The sequence below is a fragment of the Sinohyriopsis cumingii genome, chromosome 18 (genome assembly GCF_028554795.1).
Source record: "Sinohyriopsis cumingii isolate HCF-2022 chromosome 18, ASM2855479v2, whole genome shotgun sequence".
In the NCBI taxonomy this organism is placed as follows: Eukaryota; Metazoa; Mollusca; class Bivalvia; order Unionida; family Unionidae; genus Sinohyriopsis; species Sinohyriopsis cumingii.
Genome location: NC_142978.1, coordinates 88,527,120 through 88,547,186, shown reverse-complemented (window position 1 = coordinate 88,547,186; position 20,067 = coordinate 88,527,120). Strand labels below are relative to the sequence as shown.

Genomic DNA, 20,067 nt, shown 5'->3' with positions numbered 1-20,067 from the left:
AACTTAACCAAACTTCATCAAAAGCATCCTGTCATGAAGACCTTTCAGATTTACATATAGATGCCTCTGCTATGTTACTATGGGAATTAAATGACCATGGTTGGGTATTTGTCAAGCTGTACATTTTACTTTATTACTGATAACATAAAAAATTAAATCGTCTCATGGCACCATAATAAAACCTATCCCATAATTAACACAAGGATTAGTGAGATTCAGTTTAATGACAAGCTTATATTTTTACATGTTTGCCATTTGCCACCATTGCCATCTATGCATCTCATTTTCTGAAGAAAGAAAGCACAGAAAACAAACATTCTTGTTTCTGTTTAGTTGGGTCATTTGCTATGCCTTGGATGATAACAGCTGATGAAACAATCATGCAAACTAAGTTTCAAAGCAAAGTTGGTAAATTGTGATTAAATCAGTAAGAACCAGGAAAACATGAAGAAGAGGAAGTGATCTTTTTCAACAAATAAATTGTACACACCAACTATTTTCATTTTGTGTCATGTGCAATACTATGGATGGCTACCAAGGCCCATTCAGATTTTGTAATGTTATATGAAGTGAAATGTCCAATCATTGAAGGGAGAGTAGCTCAACAAACCTGCTCCGTGCTTTGTTTGGTTAAAGAGTTGACAGTTGGAGTGCAAGAGGGACTGTGCATGTAGAGTGTTTTGAATTTTGGGATGGATATATTAATGGTTGCAGATTTTGACCTACTCTGTGACTCAGCTTAGAGACACTCCTCACACTTGTGGTCTTTCATAAATAAAAATATTTTGGTAGAAAACCCAGTATTGACAATAGAATGAATTGCTGATGCTCACAGTGAATGTTGTACCTATGGACTCATGCATTCTTGAAAATATATGGCTTGAATGCAGTTAGATGATTGATTTAACAGGTTCACAGCCAGTTCAGGAGATTTTAGTGTTTCTTTGCTGCAGTATACAAAAAATTCTTTACTGCTTTGTCAGATTTCTCTAGGAAACATGTTACAGATTTCACAGGACTGTTGCAAACCTTTTCTAGTCAGAATTTTTTCATCTTTCTCATCAACACTGCTATGGTGATCTTTAATACTATATCATGACTTAGATTGAATATTCCCTGCCAAAATGCTCAATTTAAAATTAATTAGTTTTGAAATTTTATATCTCTGGTCAAAAAATGAATAAGGTTCCAGATTAGGAATTGAAGGGCAACAGGGACAGATATTGGAAAATATTCTTTGATTTTTCCTTATAATTCTGGTGATATTAATTATAACTGACTTGGTCCTGAAATGTCGATTGACATTCAAAATTGAGTTAGCAGGTTTGGATGCATTGTATTTGGCAATGTTGATTTCTTCCCCTGTGTCCTTTAAGTTTATGACTGACAACATTCATTAGAGACTATGATATTTGTGTACCTGGTCAGCTGTCATTTTTGGGACTCGGTAGCACAAATTTTCTTTGGGCTTCTGCATAGAATCATCCTAATTGGCCACTCAGTTAATCTGGTGTGATAGTGCAGAGTCCAGATTGTGTCCAATAGTTTCAATGTATCAGACTTTAAATAAACTGAAAACAAAATCATAAGCATGCAGTTTTTACTCTGAGGAAGCTTATTTTAAATTACATAAAAACAAAACACATTTTCTACCTTGCAATGAATAGTGTTGTATTATGTATTTGATCCAGCATGGTACAATTCATTACAGATTTCTCATAAATCTGTAGTTGTGTTTTTAAAAATTGGAATTGTAGCCTGATGTATTTTATGTTGAGAGATTCAAGACTGATTTGGTCAGATAAAGAATTCTTATTTTATATTTCAAGTTTTTAATTTATGCAAAGATTTATTTCCTGAAAGAAATAAAAACTGTAGCAGCCAAAAAGATGTTTTATATTTTTCTTTTACATGAATGACCACTAAGCTCAATAATGATTCCGCGAAATAAATTGACAAATTGATAAATATACATATTCTCATAAAACTTGTGAAACGGGGAAAAAAGATTTTTACCATCAAAATGAGAACATCTTTATATTAGCAAATATCTGGAGAGGAATATCAGTTTTACTATGCTTTAAAGGTATCTATTTTGCCATTGATTTATACTCAGTTTCTGTGAATTACTGTATTTGAATTTTTGCCTTTTTGTGACCCTATGGTCTTAAAGTAAGTGACAGAAAAGAGTGAAAACCAACAAGTTTTGCAAAATTCAACAAATAAATTATTTCCCTTGACTACAAAGTTTAAATTCTAAAAGAACGCAACAGTATATTGCATTAAATCCTAAGCGATCCTAGGGTATAGAGTACTCCAAATGAATTCCAGCTTTATTCAGAATTAATTCCAATTTTGAATGTGCTAATTGCCAGAAGACTGGAATAGTGTTTATGTGCTAACAGTCTTGATGTATTGCAATGATATTATCCAAAATGACCTTGAATGAAATATCAGTTAGTTGTTGTAAGCATTGTGTGTTTAGAAATGACCATATATAATTTATGGAAATCAGAAATAACTATCAAAAACACAAAGCAGTTATACATCAGTTTGAAAGGAGAATCTAATGAAATCCACCAAACATTGTAGGAAAAAATATGGAAATTTCCTTCAAGACCATAATTAAACTGATATTCATATTAATTTTTAAAGTCTAATATCTTAAGAATTTAATTTCAGCCGTAACACATGATGTTTTTTCAGTTTTGTTCAAGAATCAAATGAGATTTTAAAATATTTTCAATAAAAAAAATCGTGTTTCAAAATGTTGTAGCATGGAAAAAATATAATCCATGTGTTCAAGCATGTACTGCATTTACAGTGCCAGATTGCATAGGTAAACTAAACAGATGAATGGGTTAAATTTATCTTTTATCTAGGAACATTATATTAACAAATGCACCTTAGATTTCAGCTATTTATTTATTTATTGGTTATTTATTAATTTTCTTATGACTATCCATGTTTCAGTGTCACTTATAAGTTTTGCCTATGCATTTAATATCTAGATGATAACTTAGTACTGCTAGCAGATTTTAAAGGAGGTTGCTACAGGTATTTCATTCAGCCATAACTCTTTCTCTGTCTCTCTCTCTTTTGATAATTAAAGCAAATTAAATAAAGCTTTGATGATGAGTCATTAATGCCAACCAATGTCTTGATATACATATTTGTTATCATCAGAGTAGTTTGATTATAAATTACCAAATGAGTATTATTGTTAGCTTTAATAGAATCACTTTGAAAACTGTCAGGTAAAATTCAGATTAGGGGTACAATGGTAGCACCTTTGCGTCATACCCTTGGGGCAGTTGAGCATTATTTTGCTGAGTTGAAAATTGCTGCCTTTTTAGAAGTCATATAAGCAGGTGCTTGTCGAGTTACAACAAACAGTAGTCCATTCGACTCAAACTGAGTAGGCTGCTCCAGGCTCTGTTCTTATTATCATGTCAATAAATTACACAGTTCTGTTAATATAAATATATTTCTCCGTCAATATTGCATCACATGCCTGTGAATCTGAGGATACAAAATTTTCAGGCATTCAAAAAATGAGAGAAGAAATTTACAGTTAACACTGTTAAAATTAACTTTTGATGTATTATGAGGATATGATAAATTATTAGTGGAACCTGTGATTAAAATTTCGAAAAACAAGTATTTAAATTCTGCTCATATCTTTCAAAGAGGCTTGATTTCCGGATATCTTGTGAAAAATAAAAATAAGCTTGAGAAACTTGAAAGACAAAATAGTGAAATTAAGAAAAACGTAGAACATAAACCTCTCATTTTTAAATGGAATTAAAAAGAAAAAACTAATGAAAGAAATAAGTGAACATTGAAGAAACAGATTATATTATTCAGACCAACATAATCAATCAATCAATCAATCACTCGACCGCAGCATCCGGATTACACAAAACCAGAGTTCGATGACTCCCTGTGAACAGCTAAAAATACGATGATTGGGTAATTTAATACACGAGACACATTTAAGTAGGAATACACTGATGTACACTACTCATGTTCGCATTAAATTATTTCATAAGTACGACTGCATGAGATTTTTTATTATAGTGACAATACAAATATGTTTCAGGCAAGAATAATCGCACTGGATTATAAGAACTCGAAAACTCATAAATAAATGCATTCATCATGTAATTGAGCTCAACATGTCTCTTTAGTAGTGGCAAACTTGAAATAGACTATGTCCTATCAATAACAGCGTTCTGAAACATTCGACTCTCAATGAAATCTGAAATGTACAACACTTATATAGAGCGAATAGCAAAAATATTACAGCTGAGGGTTGGACAGGTTCTAGATAAAACTCTTCTATATTGTGACTCTACAGTCTTACGACTCTGTATATTTTGACTGGGTTTTCCTTCTATTTGACAAGTGTGACAAGATCTACAATATTTACAATCATCGCCTATAAGTTTCGGACAATATAAATGATTCAAGATCTTGTGATATGTCTTATTTTCCCCTAAACTGACCAGCCAAGGGAGTTTCCCGGTCTAGATTAAGAATTTTTGTTTATACGACTTGGGAAGAACAAATTGATAGTTACCTGGCCTATCGTCATCAGTCACATGTTGTCTCCATTTCTTTCATATGGATCCCAATTTTAACGAAATAACAACTGGTTCTTGTGTAGCTTCAGTTTCATTAATAGTCTTCTGCAACAAATAAGAGATTTCAGGGTCTTTTTCTTGTTCAGCAATGAGTGATTTTCTTTTATCATCTTGATTTTAATAAAGAGAATGATTTGTACAAAGAGGATCACTGTCATACTTTTTGATTGAACCATACCAGGAGCGAAAGCCTCACCAAAAAATGGGTCCACTAGAGAAATAATATACTGGTCAGCATCATTCTCAAGATCTTTCTTTACCATAGCTCTAGTAACTGCACAAGCTGTATATAAATCTGGGATTTAATTTTTAATAGGATCAACTTTCTGATCCAAACAAGGTTTGTCAGTTATAAATGGATGAACCACAACCATATCTCCATTTAGGCCATTGTTTAATAAGAAACGAATAACATCGATGGGTAAACACGTCACTGTTTGGTTTTCGCGAGTCCTGATACAAAGTCTGGTGACGAGTTTACACAATGGAAAATAGCTCTAACAAAACTGTCCTCAACTCCCTGAACAAGAACACGTTTATTAGAAGAAGGCTTTTCAGAAAAAGGCAAAGTACCTGCTAATAAAAGACTCTGAGAAACTGTTGTTTCCCTTAAATGTTTAATAGGGATAAAATTGGCAGAATCAATCACAAGTGATACTACGTTTCGACATTAATGGTTCATAATTCTTCATAATAAAATCAGACTAGGGTTTGTTTGACCTAACAAAATATTTGCTTTCAATAAGTGACCTAGATCTCTTAGAAATAGCATCATTTGGAATAGCTTTGTGTTGATCTGCTGCTTATTTTTAAATTTACCAGAAATGATGTGCCCTTTCTTCTTGCATTAAGTGCACGTAGGAAGAGACAAGGATTTTATGTATCAGTCTTATCAGAAACTTGATTCCTAAAAGTTGTGCTGCATTTGAAAGTGCTCGTCTGAGACTGAAATGACAGGCAGTCTAACTGACAAATGAATGTTTGTGCCAAGGAATAATCGTCAGCTCCATGAGCAGAGTTTTCCAATCTTTCCGACTTCTGCTCATCAAGATAGGTACTGAAGTCGCAATGGACGAAAATTCTTAAACTCTTCCACTAATATGAGTTGTCTGAGGTTATTGAGTCTTGACCAACCTTCGTTGCTGAACACAACATGTCAAATAATGGTACTTTTTCTCTTACAAATTCGACATGGGTCTGTCCAGTTTTTTTTTTTTCACAGTTCCTAAACCTTTGGTGGTATGCCTCAGGTTCCAGCTTATAACTCTTCAACATGCATTTCTTAACCAGAGCATAATCAACACTTTGTTATACTTACAGTGAAGTATAGCTAGCTTTGCTCAATGCTCTCTTGGACTTTCATACTTCGTTGTAGCGTAGTAAATTTGCGAATGCGTTTGCCTGGTTCTGGCATCATTTACCGTTGCAGTTTTTCACTGTTGTTGTGATCAGTGAGCAGTTGTTGGATGTTAAATTCAGGGTTGCAACATCTGTATGGATATTTCTTCCTCTCTTGCTTGCTGTGTCTGTTAGGTTACTGGGCAAGATACCGATTCTGATTCATTTCTATCACTTGGCAACAACAAATCAATCTCGATTGGTCCATGATGTATTCCATGTGGGGATAGTGCAAGCGGATAAAAACCTTTATCAACAGTAAACACATTAACAGCGATACCTGGTTTCAGTGTCTCAAATTTTGTATAGTGTGGCCTTAGTAACTTGTAGAGGAAATTCAATATTGCCAAAAATGATTTCACCCAAGTGCTACTGGCATTTTTGTGTCAGGTCTTGCTTATGACTAGCCGGATTTAACGCTGACAAAATTGCACATTCAAAACATCTGTTGTCAAATTTCTTTACATCTATTACTAGCCATGGTGGAACTCACTTTGTTGTTGGTATGTAACTGGATCTACAAAAAGTGTGATATGGAGAGATATGTACCTCGACTTGGACACATTGGTCAGGTGTCCATCTGGATCCAGCATTGATGTATTTATCAAATGATGTGTGGAGAATCTATTCAATACCCTTTGCAGTTTCATCATTGATGGCTCTGGTGTCACTACGGTTCAGGAGAGAATGGGCACCACTGTAAAAACACGGTGTAGGATTTTGAAATCCATCCTTGTAACGGCTATTAAAAAAATCGCATTAAGGACAATATCGGCTTTAATTTTAGAGTGATCAAAATGGTGTAACACAGGTGTAATTTCGGGAATAATATTTGTTAACAGCCAGTTGTCGATTGTCTTTTCCTGGCTTGTATGTGTGTTTAATTATTGCTACGTGATTTTTTTTATTAACCACTGCTAGTATGAAAATTAAATTCACGTACTTATGATTCCTGTGCTTTTTCATGAACATACTCAGCACATTTGATAGCAATAGTAGATGCACTACGTTTTGTTCATCCCGATGACAGTTTTGTTCATCTTTAATACGATGACAGTTTTGTTCCAGCGTACCTGATAATGCAGTATGTCAGCTATTTGTTTATTACGCTCACATGCAAATTGTTTTAGCTGTTGTACCGTTGCTTTATTTATCACTCGTTGTATTTGTGACCGGTGGCGGAACAGGTGGATCAGTGCAACTATAGGTCTCAATAATTCAATTATTGCCAGCTTTTCGCATACCCCTTGGTATTCACATTCCACGCTGTTGGGCGATTTGTTTTAGCCGAAGCACGGTAGGTATCCTTATGTAAGTGGAAATCCTCCAATTAGGAAAGTGAGCAAATGACTAGTTTAATTTTTGTATTATACCAGGATCTGAAACCCCAGTAGGTTCAGTCGTAGCTATTATTCATTTATTTCTGTATCTGTTTTATTTATATCTGTACCTGTCTTATTTATGTCTGCATCCGTTTGTTCAATCACAAGTGTTTGTGTCAATCTGTTTACGTGCGCAACAATATTCACAAACAGGCCCATATGGTCGGCAAAGTTGGATATAATCTGAGCAACTCTTCAGTATAAAATACATTTTCTAACATAAAATTTTATTCTAGCTATATGACATATTCCCAGATTGCATGATTTTCCTATTATGGCAAAATTTCCTGCCCACAATAAATGTAATGCTCTCGATGAAGTAGATAAATCCATAACTGGTGTATTCTGTTTTGGATCAGATGGTATCAAAATTAATAATGTATAAACAATGGCTTAATTCAAGGATATATCTGATCCACCATTTGACATGTGCACACCTGCGTTAGTCAAACGAAGTAAATTAGATTTTAAGTAATATTCATGCCCGACTTGAGACCTAAATCAATTCGTCCTTTCATCATCTTCGCTAACCAAGTTTCCGATAACCCTGTCTACACTTTGGCATATCAAGCAGATATTTCAGTGTTTCAGGTTTATGAATTTCATTGTATGAGGCAGCAATCCACCGCATCTAATCAAAGTTAAGTTGTTCAAATTTGACCACTGTTCCTAGGTTATCGAGTCAAGGGGAGCACACGCCTTGAATGGACTGATAAATAAGCAATGTTCAAGTGCCAGTCTGTGTTTGCACAAATATCTTTCACTCAAATACACATGTAATGGCCTCACTCTGATACATAGTTATACTTTCGATGTTAAACTTCCAAAGTATCGTTTTTAGGTTAATCACAACCACCGTTTTGAGCCGATGTACAATGCACCATGCTATTGGTTAGTTGGCATTATGTGCTAAGGGAGGCAACACATAAAATCCAAAAGATGTCGCTAGGGACAAAGCACCAGTATAGCTGTTCGATCCGCCAAGGTGTAGATAGGGTTATTGGAACCTTGGCTAGCGAAAATGTTCTGACATGTGAGGCATTATATATGAGACTTTATAATAAAGAACCTGGCTGAGATTACTGAAAACCGCAGAACGAGAGACTCTGTTGCTTTTTTAAGGCGTATGTTAATGCAGCAATAAATCAATAGGTCGATAAACAAATCAACGAAGTGCCACCACCACCATGTGTAGAAACTTTTGGAACCAAATTCAAGGAATGTTAATCAAAGAAGGAGAGAAAGGAATTGAAGATGTAGACTTAGCAAATGGTTGACTTGTTTTCAGTTCTAGTGCAAATGGTTATGATAGAACTAAGCGTCACATCTTAAAAGACCAGTTCATATTTGTTTTCATAACCGGAACTAAAGATTTGTTGGGGCATTTAGAAATGCCAATAAATGATACTCAGCATCATGGTTCTATACCGGTAATATCATTTAAGGAATATTACACATCTGCAGTATGAACATCATTAGTTGCTGGAGATGAAATTCGTTACGAAGGACTCGACATTTATCATGGAGGGTACATAGACGTCTTTGGTGTTTGTATTTAAGATTAGATTTATCATTACTTATAAGTAACGGATTCTGACCGTAGTAATGGTGTTACATGATTTAGAGAGGGGGCGTTGGACCAATCGACAGTGGATGCTAACATCGAAAGTAATTTCATTCTGTTTGTCGATAGTGAGTTCCCAAACCCTCGCATAAGCTGACATACAATATTGTTAAGGGTAAAAAAGAAATTGGTCGTTGGAACTACCCTGATGTACCATTATGACGTCGAGGTCAACTTGATGTGATATCATTAACACTTGAAAATACTCAGTAGTTTCCAGATCAACAGGTACTAAAACACACAGGGATTATTTCCACAACGACAAAGTGGAATTAACTGCTGAATTCACCATGGTTACCTTTTCCACTGAATGAATTAACACAAAATTGACTCAGTTGAGACAAAACGATCTTGACTTTTATTCAGCAAGGATGCAATTATCTGCGTAATAGTTATTGGGCAACGACGAGAATGACTGCTCAATACACTAGGCACAGGTGCAACTACTATACTTTTAAATAAAATGGTGATAGAACTGCATAATCTAGAATTGTTCAAAATTAAAATGTTCTTTGAGACAGACAATTTTTGATAATTGACTGGCAGCTGTACAATTAAATAAGGGTAATTGGTCAGAAGTGCATGTGTATATTACATCTGGATATGATGAGTCCAGACATAGTCTGCCAGTCGTGCAATTGTACCACGTGATTGTATCGTTAATGGAAGAACTTTGATGGAGACTCAGTGTTACCAACTTGAAAAAGTATTGATGCCAAGCAACATCTGTGAGATGAAATTGCCAAGAGAACCGCGTTGATTGTGAAATACATATGCGCCCATGTTTGGTTGTAGATGATATTTGTGGACTTGCCGCAGCAACAACTGTTGGTATTGGTGTGTATGGAGTTGCAATCACAACAAACATCATAGGTGCACCAATCAGAATTACTGTCTGGGCTATATCGATACTATCCGGTGTCACTGATGGTGCTAGCAATTTAATTTCGACACGATTACACTCACGAATACGTATTTATTCACAACTGTTTGCAGCAGCACAAATTAGTTTCAACACAAGCAGCAAACTGCATTCGCTAGCAATTGAGAATAAAATAAATTGCTAGGCCGAATTCGAGACGGTGTTGGCGGATGTGGAAAACCGCCGACAACTCCGAGCACAGATAAGTAACCGTGTGGATTTACAGTCAGTAAAAGTCGAGTACAACAGCAATAGTGACAATGGAGGCTTGCTAGTCACTGTATGACTCTTGCTTGGGCCACTTCATATTCAAGATTTATTAATGCTAATAATCCATGGGTTGCATAGCATGTTTGGTTTGTCGGCGAAAGTCGGGGAGAGGAGGTATAGGATCTAACCTAGAAAAGTAATAAAAGGATCGAATAGTCAAATCCGCCACAATGACACGACTACTATACATTTCAAACAAATTATATGGTCACTTTTCAACCAGGTGCGGGTGAATGTCAGTATTCAGTGTGTGTGTGTGTGTGTGTGTGTGTGTGTGGTTTAGATTTTTAACGTATTCTTAACAATTGTTCAGTAATATCGCTGCGATGTCTGCAGTGTGGCAGATATATTGATATCTAGCACTGGGACATTATGCCGCAGTCACGTAGCACGATGTCCCACCCATTCACTTTATCCTGACACCAGGTCGACCAGTCTTAACACTAACATCTTAATGCTGAATGTCTAGCAAGGCAGATATTAGCACCATTTTTTATGACCAACACCCCACCCCTTCATAGGAATATGTACAAAGTCTATAATATTAGTGACAAGCACCGACGCCTATTAAAGATCTAGATCCTTAAACATACACAACATGCGCTCTTATTCTTTCTCTCTGTCGGGAAAAGATATAAAATTGCGAAGTTTAGTAGTGCAGTGTATTATAATAATCGTTTTCTTTTTCGTCAGCATGAATTCAAAGTTTAAACAATTATATCATTTACAATACACCAGCTTGTTGGCAGAACGCAGTAAAATACATTCAAGGTCGAACAAACACTATATTTTCAGATTTGTCGGAAAAAATCCTGTATCAGTATTTGTATTCTTCAGGCGAGTAATTGAAGGGATAGCAACTTGAGCTGATATATTGTTTTGGCGAGATGTGAACATGGTCAAGATGGTATATGTGCATGCAGGCATGGCGATGGGGGCTGTAACCCGCGGACCCGGATTGGAATCTCCGAAGGGTGCGAATTACAAACAAATTCTCTCTCTCTCTCTCTCAAACTCGACTGACTCCTATGGAACTCTATGTGTACAATAGATTCCAGGGAAAAGACTTAACCTGTTCTTGATAAAGCCCTCGGATATCGACTTATTATCAATTTGTGCAGAAGCTGCAGGAGTGGGACCTTTTCAAACGCTTTCATGACGTCATATATTATTTCCGCAGATTCACTTCTGTTCAAGGTATCATCTTATTTGCCTTGAACTTTTATCTGTGTTAGTACAGTTGATGGTCTTGTTTATGACATCACTGCACCCACCTCTGTCTAAACTATTGGCCCATACAACTTGTATCAACTATAACATAACTATATTCCAGTTCATAACATCAGCAAATACAACCAAGTCCTAACTATTACTACATTTGCCTAGAACTTGTATCAATTGTAGCATATTTGATCCTTCAGTTTTAAAATTAATCTATTACCAAATAATTCATCTTTTTGAATGGCATGTAATACAGAAATTTATGTACACGATATGTTATAATGATGGGTCTATTGTTTAGATAAATTTTTATATAAGCTGTGTTAGAAGACGGAGGGGACTATAGTTTATTGAAACTGACATTTAGGACAAGTTGGAGTGGTCTGTAGTTTATAGAAAGTTCTCATAAGGCGTGTTAGATGGAGGGTACTGTATTTTAAAGAAATTTACATATAATACATGTAGGATGGTTCTGCAGTTTATTGAAATTTACGTATAACACTTGTTAGACGGATGGGACCATAGTTTATAGAAACTGACATAGAGGAAGCGTTGGAGGGGTCTGCAGTTTATTGAAATTTACACATAATGCGTGTTAGACGGAGGGCACTATAGTTTAAAGAAATCTACATTTAATACGTGTTTTGGAGGGGTCTTTAGTTTGGTGAAATTTACATAGAAGACGTGTTAGACGGATTGGACTATAGCTGATATAAATTTTCATAACAGATTGTATCAGACGGAGAGGACCATGGCTTACTGAAATTTACATATTGGACGTGTTGGAGAGGTTATAGTATTTTCAAATGTACATATAAAATGTGTTAGTCGGAGGGACTATTTTACTAAAATTTACATATAAGATGTGTTGGAGGGCTCCATAGTTTATAACATTTACATACAATACGTGTTAGACGGAGGGGACTATAGTATATTGAAGTTTACATACAATACACGTTCAAGGGTTCCATGGTTTATAAAAATGTACATATAAGACGTGTTAGACGGAGGGAACTATATTGAAATTTACATATAAGACGTGATGGAGGGCTCCATAGTTTATAACATTTACATACAATACGTGTTAGACGGAGGGGACTATAGTATATTGAAGTTTACATACAATACACGTTCAAGGGTTCCATGGTTTATAAAAATGTACATATAAGACGTGTTAGACGGAGGGAACTATATTGAAATTTACATATAAGACGTGATGGAGGGCTCCATAGTTTATAACATTTACATACAATACGTGTTAGACGGAGGGGACTATAGTATATTGAAGTTTACATACAATACACGTTCAAGGGTTCCATGGTTTATAAAAATGTACATATAAGACGTGTTAGACGGAGGGATCCATGCTGAAATTTACATATAAGACGTGTTGGAGGGTTCCATAGTTTATTAAAGTTAAAACATAATAAGTATCAGGCGGAGAGGTCAATAGTTTGGATCTTAGTGTAAATCGTTAATACTCACCCTGGTCTTTCTCTTTGCATATATTTCAAAAACTTTTGTGGGAATCTTTTCACTTGTTAAATAATGTCTCTCGTGCTTTTTTGTTTGCCCAATTATATTTCTACCAAAGCATGCATGCGATAGCGGAAAATTTATAACCGATGTACCTTCTATGATTCTGCAAGAAGACAATGTCTCGTGTAGACGTTTATTTTACATTTGTTACAACCACGCTTCTGTAGGTTGATGACATTAGTACTAAGTATAAATCTAACTACCTCTAGTTTTCAATACTAAAAACTTCATCCTTTTCTATTTTTGCACTATTTGTTTCATAAAGACTTCATATCAAATTTTTCCCCTGCTATTATTACACATTCCTTTCTAAGATGGCTGAGCGAACTGAAATCGAAGCTGCTTTTTGACTAACTTAATCGTTATGTGTGAATCTAGATATTTTTTGCAACAATAGAACGAGAGATCCGGTTTCGGCTGTGCTATTATATACAAACTATTGGTATTATTAAATTTATTCTCTTCTTTGACCATGATTTATCCTGCAGTTATTCATGTAAATATTAGTAATACGTTTAAGAAAAAAAATGATAAAATTAAAAACCATCTGAAACTATTTGTGTGGATACTTCTCCTGTTTGAAACCAACATTTGCATGGAGTGATCCATTTTGTCTTCTAATATGAATTCTAAACAGGCATATATCAGATTACGTGGACTTATGTCAGCTTGCAGAATGGACAGCAAGTATGCAATGAAATGTTGCTATCAAGGTGCCTGTTTTGGACGTATATTATACTGAAGTTGCTTTAATAGCCATGGTGCTCTATTCTTAAAAGGCCAATTAGTGTAGCAATGGAAGGCCGGTGGTTAAATTAGTGTGTTGGAAGGGATATAGGGTTAGGTCAAATACATACAATATTATTCGTGCATGCCGTCACTGTATCAGTCAAATCAATGAACTTGAATCATTTTAATTCCCGATCCAGTTGCCCATCCCCCTTTCAGGTTTAAACTGATATTTTTGACCCCATCCCTCACATCCGACTCAGTCTGGTTTATTCATTTAAATAAATATGGTCGAAATGGTGTAACATATAGTTCATTAGCAACATTACTGGCGCCTGGATGATACATGGAACAAAAGATGAACCCACCATGAAATGACTCTCTTCGTAGTAACAGGTTTTTGAATATTGTATAACTAGGATACACAACCAGTTGGGAGTACGCATTGATGTACGATAATGTGCGCACAAAATACTAACGATTTTGCTGTTGTCTTCACGTGTCCTCACACAGGTAAACCTACAAATTTTACTATGTGCGCAGAATATTAATGAGTATACAGCTTTAGGTGTTTACTTCATAAAAGTACCGTACAGTTACTTCATTTACTGGAAATTTATATTAATAATTTGACTGTGGTAATGCTTAGTATTAGTACTCTTTTGCTGCACTCAGTTAGATCCTGGAGGTCTGCATTATTGGTATGAAAGGAATGTCAAATTTGGGGTGGTAGTAAGAGTGTTGTCCTTGTCATGATAACTTAAAGAGTGAGGTGATGTGATGTGATTTTGATTTTTTAACGTAGTTTTAACAATTTTTCAGTCATATCACTACGATGTCTGCAATGTGGCAGTTTATAGTGATGTCTAGCACTGGGGCATCATGCCGCAGACATGTAGCATGATGTCCCACCCAGTCACATTATCCTGACACCGGGCCGACCAGTCCTAACACTAACCTCTTAATCCTGAGCGCCAAGCGAGGCAGCTGTTAGTACCATTTTTGTAAGTCTTTGGTATAACTCGGCCGGGGATCGAACCCACGACCTCCCGCATCCGAGGCGGACGCTCTAACCACTAGGCCACCGGAGCGGTTAGCTTAAAAAGTCAAAGCAGTAACATGTATGACCTGGAGAGAGAAGAAAAAGAGATGGTCTATGGCAGATCGTATTGATCAAACTGTGTGTACCGTGATTATAATTAAAGTATACATAATGTTATCAATTGATATTGTGCACTAATCTTTCCGCGAAATGGAAAATCAACTGCAAGAAACCAAACCATAGGTCAAGATATACCAGCATGCAATGCTGATAAAAGTCAAGATACATGAATTGTTTGCTTGAATTTACTAGTAATAGGGCGTATGTTGTGAATTAGCATATTTAGTAATTTTAGAGCAGCACCTGTCTAAGACACGCTAAAGTGAAAGTAAGTGCATTCTCAGAAAGAGTGCACCGTGATAAGACAATTATATATGTTGTTATCGACTTGACGTGCTGCCGCGCGAAATGCTGCCGTAGCAATCAGGACAAGATGTACTGGTGTATAGATCTTCCATCAATCCGACAGATTATGCCATTGTGTTTTGGTAAGTTATTGTTTGTAATGTTGTGTAGCCTCAGATTTATTATACACAATCAATCACTGTCCTCTTGTCAACCTGATCGACATTGTTTACTAATTTAAATCAAAATGCTTTACGATTGACATTGTATTGTGTAATGTAGTCATTCTATTTTCATGTCTGACCACCTCACAATTTACAGTTCATGTCAAATATGTATAGGTTGTTTTCACAGACGTCACGATTGAGTACACACAAACCCACAATTCAACGTGCGCGCACCTTGCGCCGCCATTTTGAGTACCTAACAAACCTTTGTCAACATTAGACATCATGTATATTCAAGATAATAATCTGATTTAACTGTCGATAAGGACAGTTACTTCATCGAAATGATACAAAGATTATACTTGAAATTAAGTGCCCTATAGCACGAAAATAAAAATAAAGCTGGAAGTTCCCTTGCTTACATCGAAAGACAGAATAGTGAAGTTGAACCGTAATCTTGCATATTACTATCAAATGGAAATGCAGTTATTTTTTTAATTTTTTTACAAACAGACAATATTGACATTTTTAAAAAGTGTTTCGCATCATATCCCTATGCTTGTCATCTTACAATAACGGTTCCGGACAATGATTTTCGGGATACAATATCAGTTACGAATTAACATTTCGTAACATGTTTTATGTCAGAACTTTTATGTACAAATACTTTTCGCGACAACAATGTTTGTGCCAAAGACAGTTGACAAATCAGTTGAATTAGTATAGTCAAATATTGTATTTGTGACGGAGATGTTGGACGTAGGATGATACTGAACGAAAGCAATAACCGTTCAAAGAAGTTTGATCTTCAGTGCATTCAAACGAAACATGTGCCAAACGGAACATGACTTTGTGTCGAATGTCAAAAAGAAGTATTCCTGAAATGCTTTTAGAAATATGAAATTATATATTAACAATTAGCCTTTTAACTTGAACGATAACCAGATGATTGATTTCAGCCCATGACAATGAAAAATCATTACATGTTTCTACTTGTTTGTGTCTCCATTTGTTTATGCGTTGGTTTATTGATCGATCTATTTTGTTTATGAAAGAATAACAAGGATGGTTGAAATTTAAATGTTTTACTTGAAGAAAACAAGTAGAAAAGTCACGCGTTCAGTCTCATGTGGTTGACATGCACAACAGAATGTGATGATGTATTGTTATAATCTTACGCACAAAATGAGACGTGTCTTCATATTTATGCAGGAAAAACAATGTTATTAGGTGCCGGTTTGCAGGGCTAGGGACTCAAAATGGCGGATATAGACGTACACAAGTTTTGTGACGTCACGTGAAAACAACGGTATCCAGTTGGTTTCGTCACATCTTATTTTCCTTGGAATATATATATATATATATATATATATATATATATATATATATATATATATATATATATATATATATATATATATATATAGAAGATTAGAAATTATTATAGAAGATGAATCGGAATATGAAAAATCAATCTGCTGTCACTAATAACCAACCACTAGCAATTACTGCGACGTAATTTAGGTATTCCTGCATCTTTTAATGAATTTGCAATTCGCCGTTACCAATCGGTTCTTTTTATGCCACGTGTCTTTAATGTATGCTGAAAATACAGACGTGTATAAAAACTTCGGTACTATGATGTCGCAGCAAATTAAGATGTCGATACGGTATTCTTTTCTTGTGCAGACATGTTGTAATCCGGAGAAAAAGCGCTGGCTTAGGTAACTTGCCGATGATAAATATAAGTACCATGTGAAAGCGACATTATTGAAACCCGATCGTAGCTGTCAGCCTACAGGTATATAGACTTTTTAACATTTACAACTGATATACGTCATCCATTAATTGTGACAGGACACATATTTGACCAATGCGTCAACTCCCAGTTGAGTGTGTATCCTAGTTATGTAATCATTCAAAAACCTATTTACTACGAGGTGAGTCATTTCATGATGGGTACATCATTCGTTCCAGGAATCAGTCAGGCGCAAGTAATTTTACTAAGAAACTGAATGTTTTACCATTTTGGACCATATTTATTTAAACGAATAATCCAAATTGAATCGGATATGAGGGTTGGGGTAAAAACAACAGTTAAGCCGGTAAATGTTTATGCTACGAGGTGAGTCATTTCATAGTGGGTACATCTTTCGTTCCAGGTATAAGTCAGGTGCAAGTAATTTTTACTAAGAAACTGAATGCTGTACCATTTCTGGACAATATTTGCTTAAATGAATAATCCAAATTGAATGGGATATGAGGGGTGGGGGACAAAAACAACAGTTAAGCCGGTAAATGTTTATGCTGCACAAACTGGCATTTTAGACATTTTGAGCTGTTAAACGTCGTGTTCCCACCCATCGAGAATAAGGGGAAGTTCGATGAATGTATTGCAATGTGTTATAAATTCATTAAATTTGAATGAAAGGTCAGAAACGTCTATTCGATTAAATATGAAAGTAGTTTTAAGTGTTACGTATGTAATGAAGGTGTATTTGTTTTTCAGTTACTGACATTGATTACCTTCAGTAGTATATGGGGGCGGTTTACGGACAATGGGATGGTTTACGGACAATATTTTATAGACCCTCCTGGGACGGTTTACGAACAAAGAGAATTGAACATGGAATATTGGGACTCTATATGGACAATGGGAATTGAACATAGAGAATATTGGGACTGTATACGGACAAGGGAAAGTTGGGTTGTTGTATAGGGATAATGGGAATGGAACAGGTAAGATGACGTTACGTTACTGGACATTGGTAACAGTTTTGCAAGGGGCAAGGGGCTGACCTTGATCAGATCAAACAGCTGGAAAAAATATAGAACGCATGGCGGGGCGGTAGTGGCGGGACGTAGACATATATAACACACGCAACACACATATATAGAGTGATGAGCATCAATCTTTCACGTCTAAACTATAAAATCGACAACAAATATTTTAGGCAAGAGAGTAAAAAACATTTTCGAGGCAAATCTAAAATATAAAATCTAGAAACTTTTTTTGGAGCCAGCGAGAATAAATATATTTTTGAGGCATATGAGTGACCCTGAAACGGGCCTCTGGTTTTTTAGTTGACATCATTCCTTGAACATAGACCGCTCCGGTGGCCTAGTGGTTAGAGCGTCCGCCTCAGATGCGGAAGGTCGTGGGTTCGATCCCCGGCCGAGTCATACCAGAGACTTACAAAATGGTACTAACAGCTGCCTCGCTTGGCGTTCAGCATTAAGAGGTTAGTGTTAGGACTGGTCGGCCCGGTGTCAGGATAATGTGACTGGGTGGGACATCATGCTACATGTCTGCGGCATGATGCCCCAGTGCTTAGACATCACTATAAACTGTCACATTGCAGACATCGTAGCGACATGACTGAAAAATTGTTAAAGCTACGTTAAAAATCAAAATCACATCACATCACAACCATGAACATAGAGGGCATCGCATAGGTCTTCTTCACTTTCTCAAACTACTTCTGACTTCTGGACCGTAGATGAGTACTCTCTTCAGACAACCTTGTATCTCCACATAGATCCTTTTTTTCAAACGCTCGTATCGGTGATCCGGATGATTGTCCATGATTATTTGACATACATGGGTAAGTCCGTACAGAACACCATCGACGATTCGAGAGACCTGCATCATAGAGGAGACCCCCTAGTGCCTAAAGTTGCAGCTGGTTTTTATGTGTTTATATTAACCCCATAATGTTGTATATTGTGTGCCAAGTTTAGCAAAATTTGGATTTTATAAATTTCGACCTAGAGTTATCGTATGTTACGTATTTAGGCTCTAATAAACAGTAGCAAAAGTAGGAATGAAAGCAACAAGTTTTAATAAATTTAGCAAATAATTTATTTCCCTGGAAAAATACTATAAAAATAAAAAATTAAACACTTAGGGTTTTAAGAATCAAATCCAAACATAATCCAAGACGATTAAACGAGTTAAATTTTAGAAGTCCTAGTAATGAAATGTTATAATGAGTTCAAGTTCGAGTCCCGACGAAAAACTCCAAAATGGAATTGGATGACGTATTCTGTAGTCAAAATAGAACTGATGTGTACAGTCCTTTGTGAACCACATAAAATAATATTTCGGTCTTTGAATTCCGACTAAAATTTAAATAAATTTCTTTGTCCAAGAATTCTGTATGAGCACTCAAATATTTCCAAGGAAAGGAATTAATCTTTTAGAATCCAAATAATTTGAATAAAAATTAACTTATAACTCCAAACTGCCACAACAGACACTTTCCAGTGTAAAGAACAAAGCCCAACTGATCTCTCTCTCTGTCTCTCTCTCTCTATGTCTCTCTCTGTCTCTCTCTCTCTCTCACAATTTCGGAACGCCCAGACTTGCGAAATTGAGGCTGTTTACATATAAAAAACACGTAGCCCCTGTATGACCATGATAAAACCCAATCGTTTTACTCCGAGAATAACAAAATTTGTTTACTTCTTTCACTGATGTCTAAATAATACATTGTTATACACAGGAAAGTGCATCTGCTATTAAATCATATTTTCCCTTGATGTGCCTGATATCAATTTTATATTCCTGTAACAACAAACTCCAGCTTAGTAGTCTTTGATTTTTTTCTTCTTCATCTTGCCGATGAAAGTAAGGGGGTTGTGATTACTAATCACAGTAAACTGGGAAGGAGCTGAACTAATGTAAACTTCAAAATGTTGTAATACTAATATCAAAGCCAA

At 35.7% G+C, this 20,067-nt stretch overlaps 1 protein-coding gene across 3 annotated transcripts in view; it reads left to right on the top strand.

Moving 5' to 3' along the window:
• The first annotated feature begins 14,055 nt into the window (after nucleotides 1-14,055).
• Nucleotides 14,056-20,067, top strand: part of LOC149777252 (uncharacterized) — a 46,240-nt gene continuing 40,228 nt past the window's right edge. The window contains exons 1-2 of one of the 3 annotated variants that reach the window (XM_089941995.1): nucleotides 15,082-15,321; nucleotides 17,035-17,146. The gene's annotated coding sequence lies outside the window, so the exon portion shown is untranslated. Of the gene's footprint in view, nucleotides 14,245-15,081; nucleotides 15,322-17,034; nucleotides 17,147-20,067 lie in introns of those variants that run through there. The other 2 variants (XM_089941996.1, XM_089941994.1) reach the window with 2 other exon arrangements.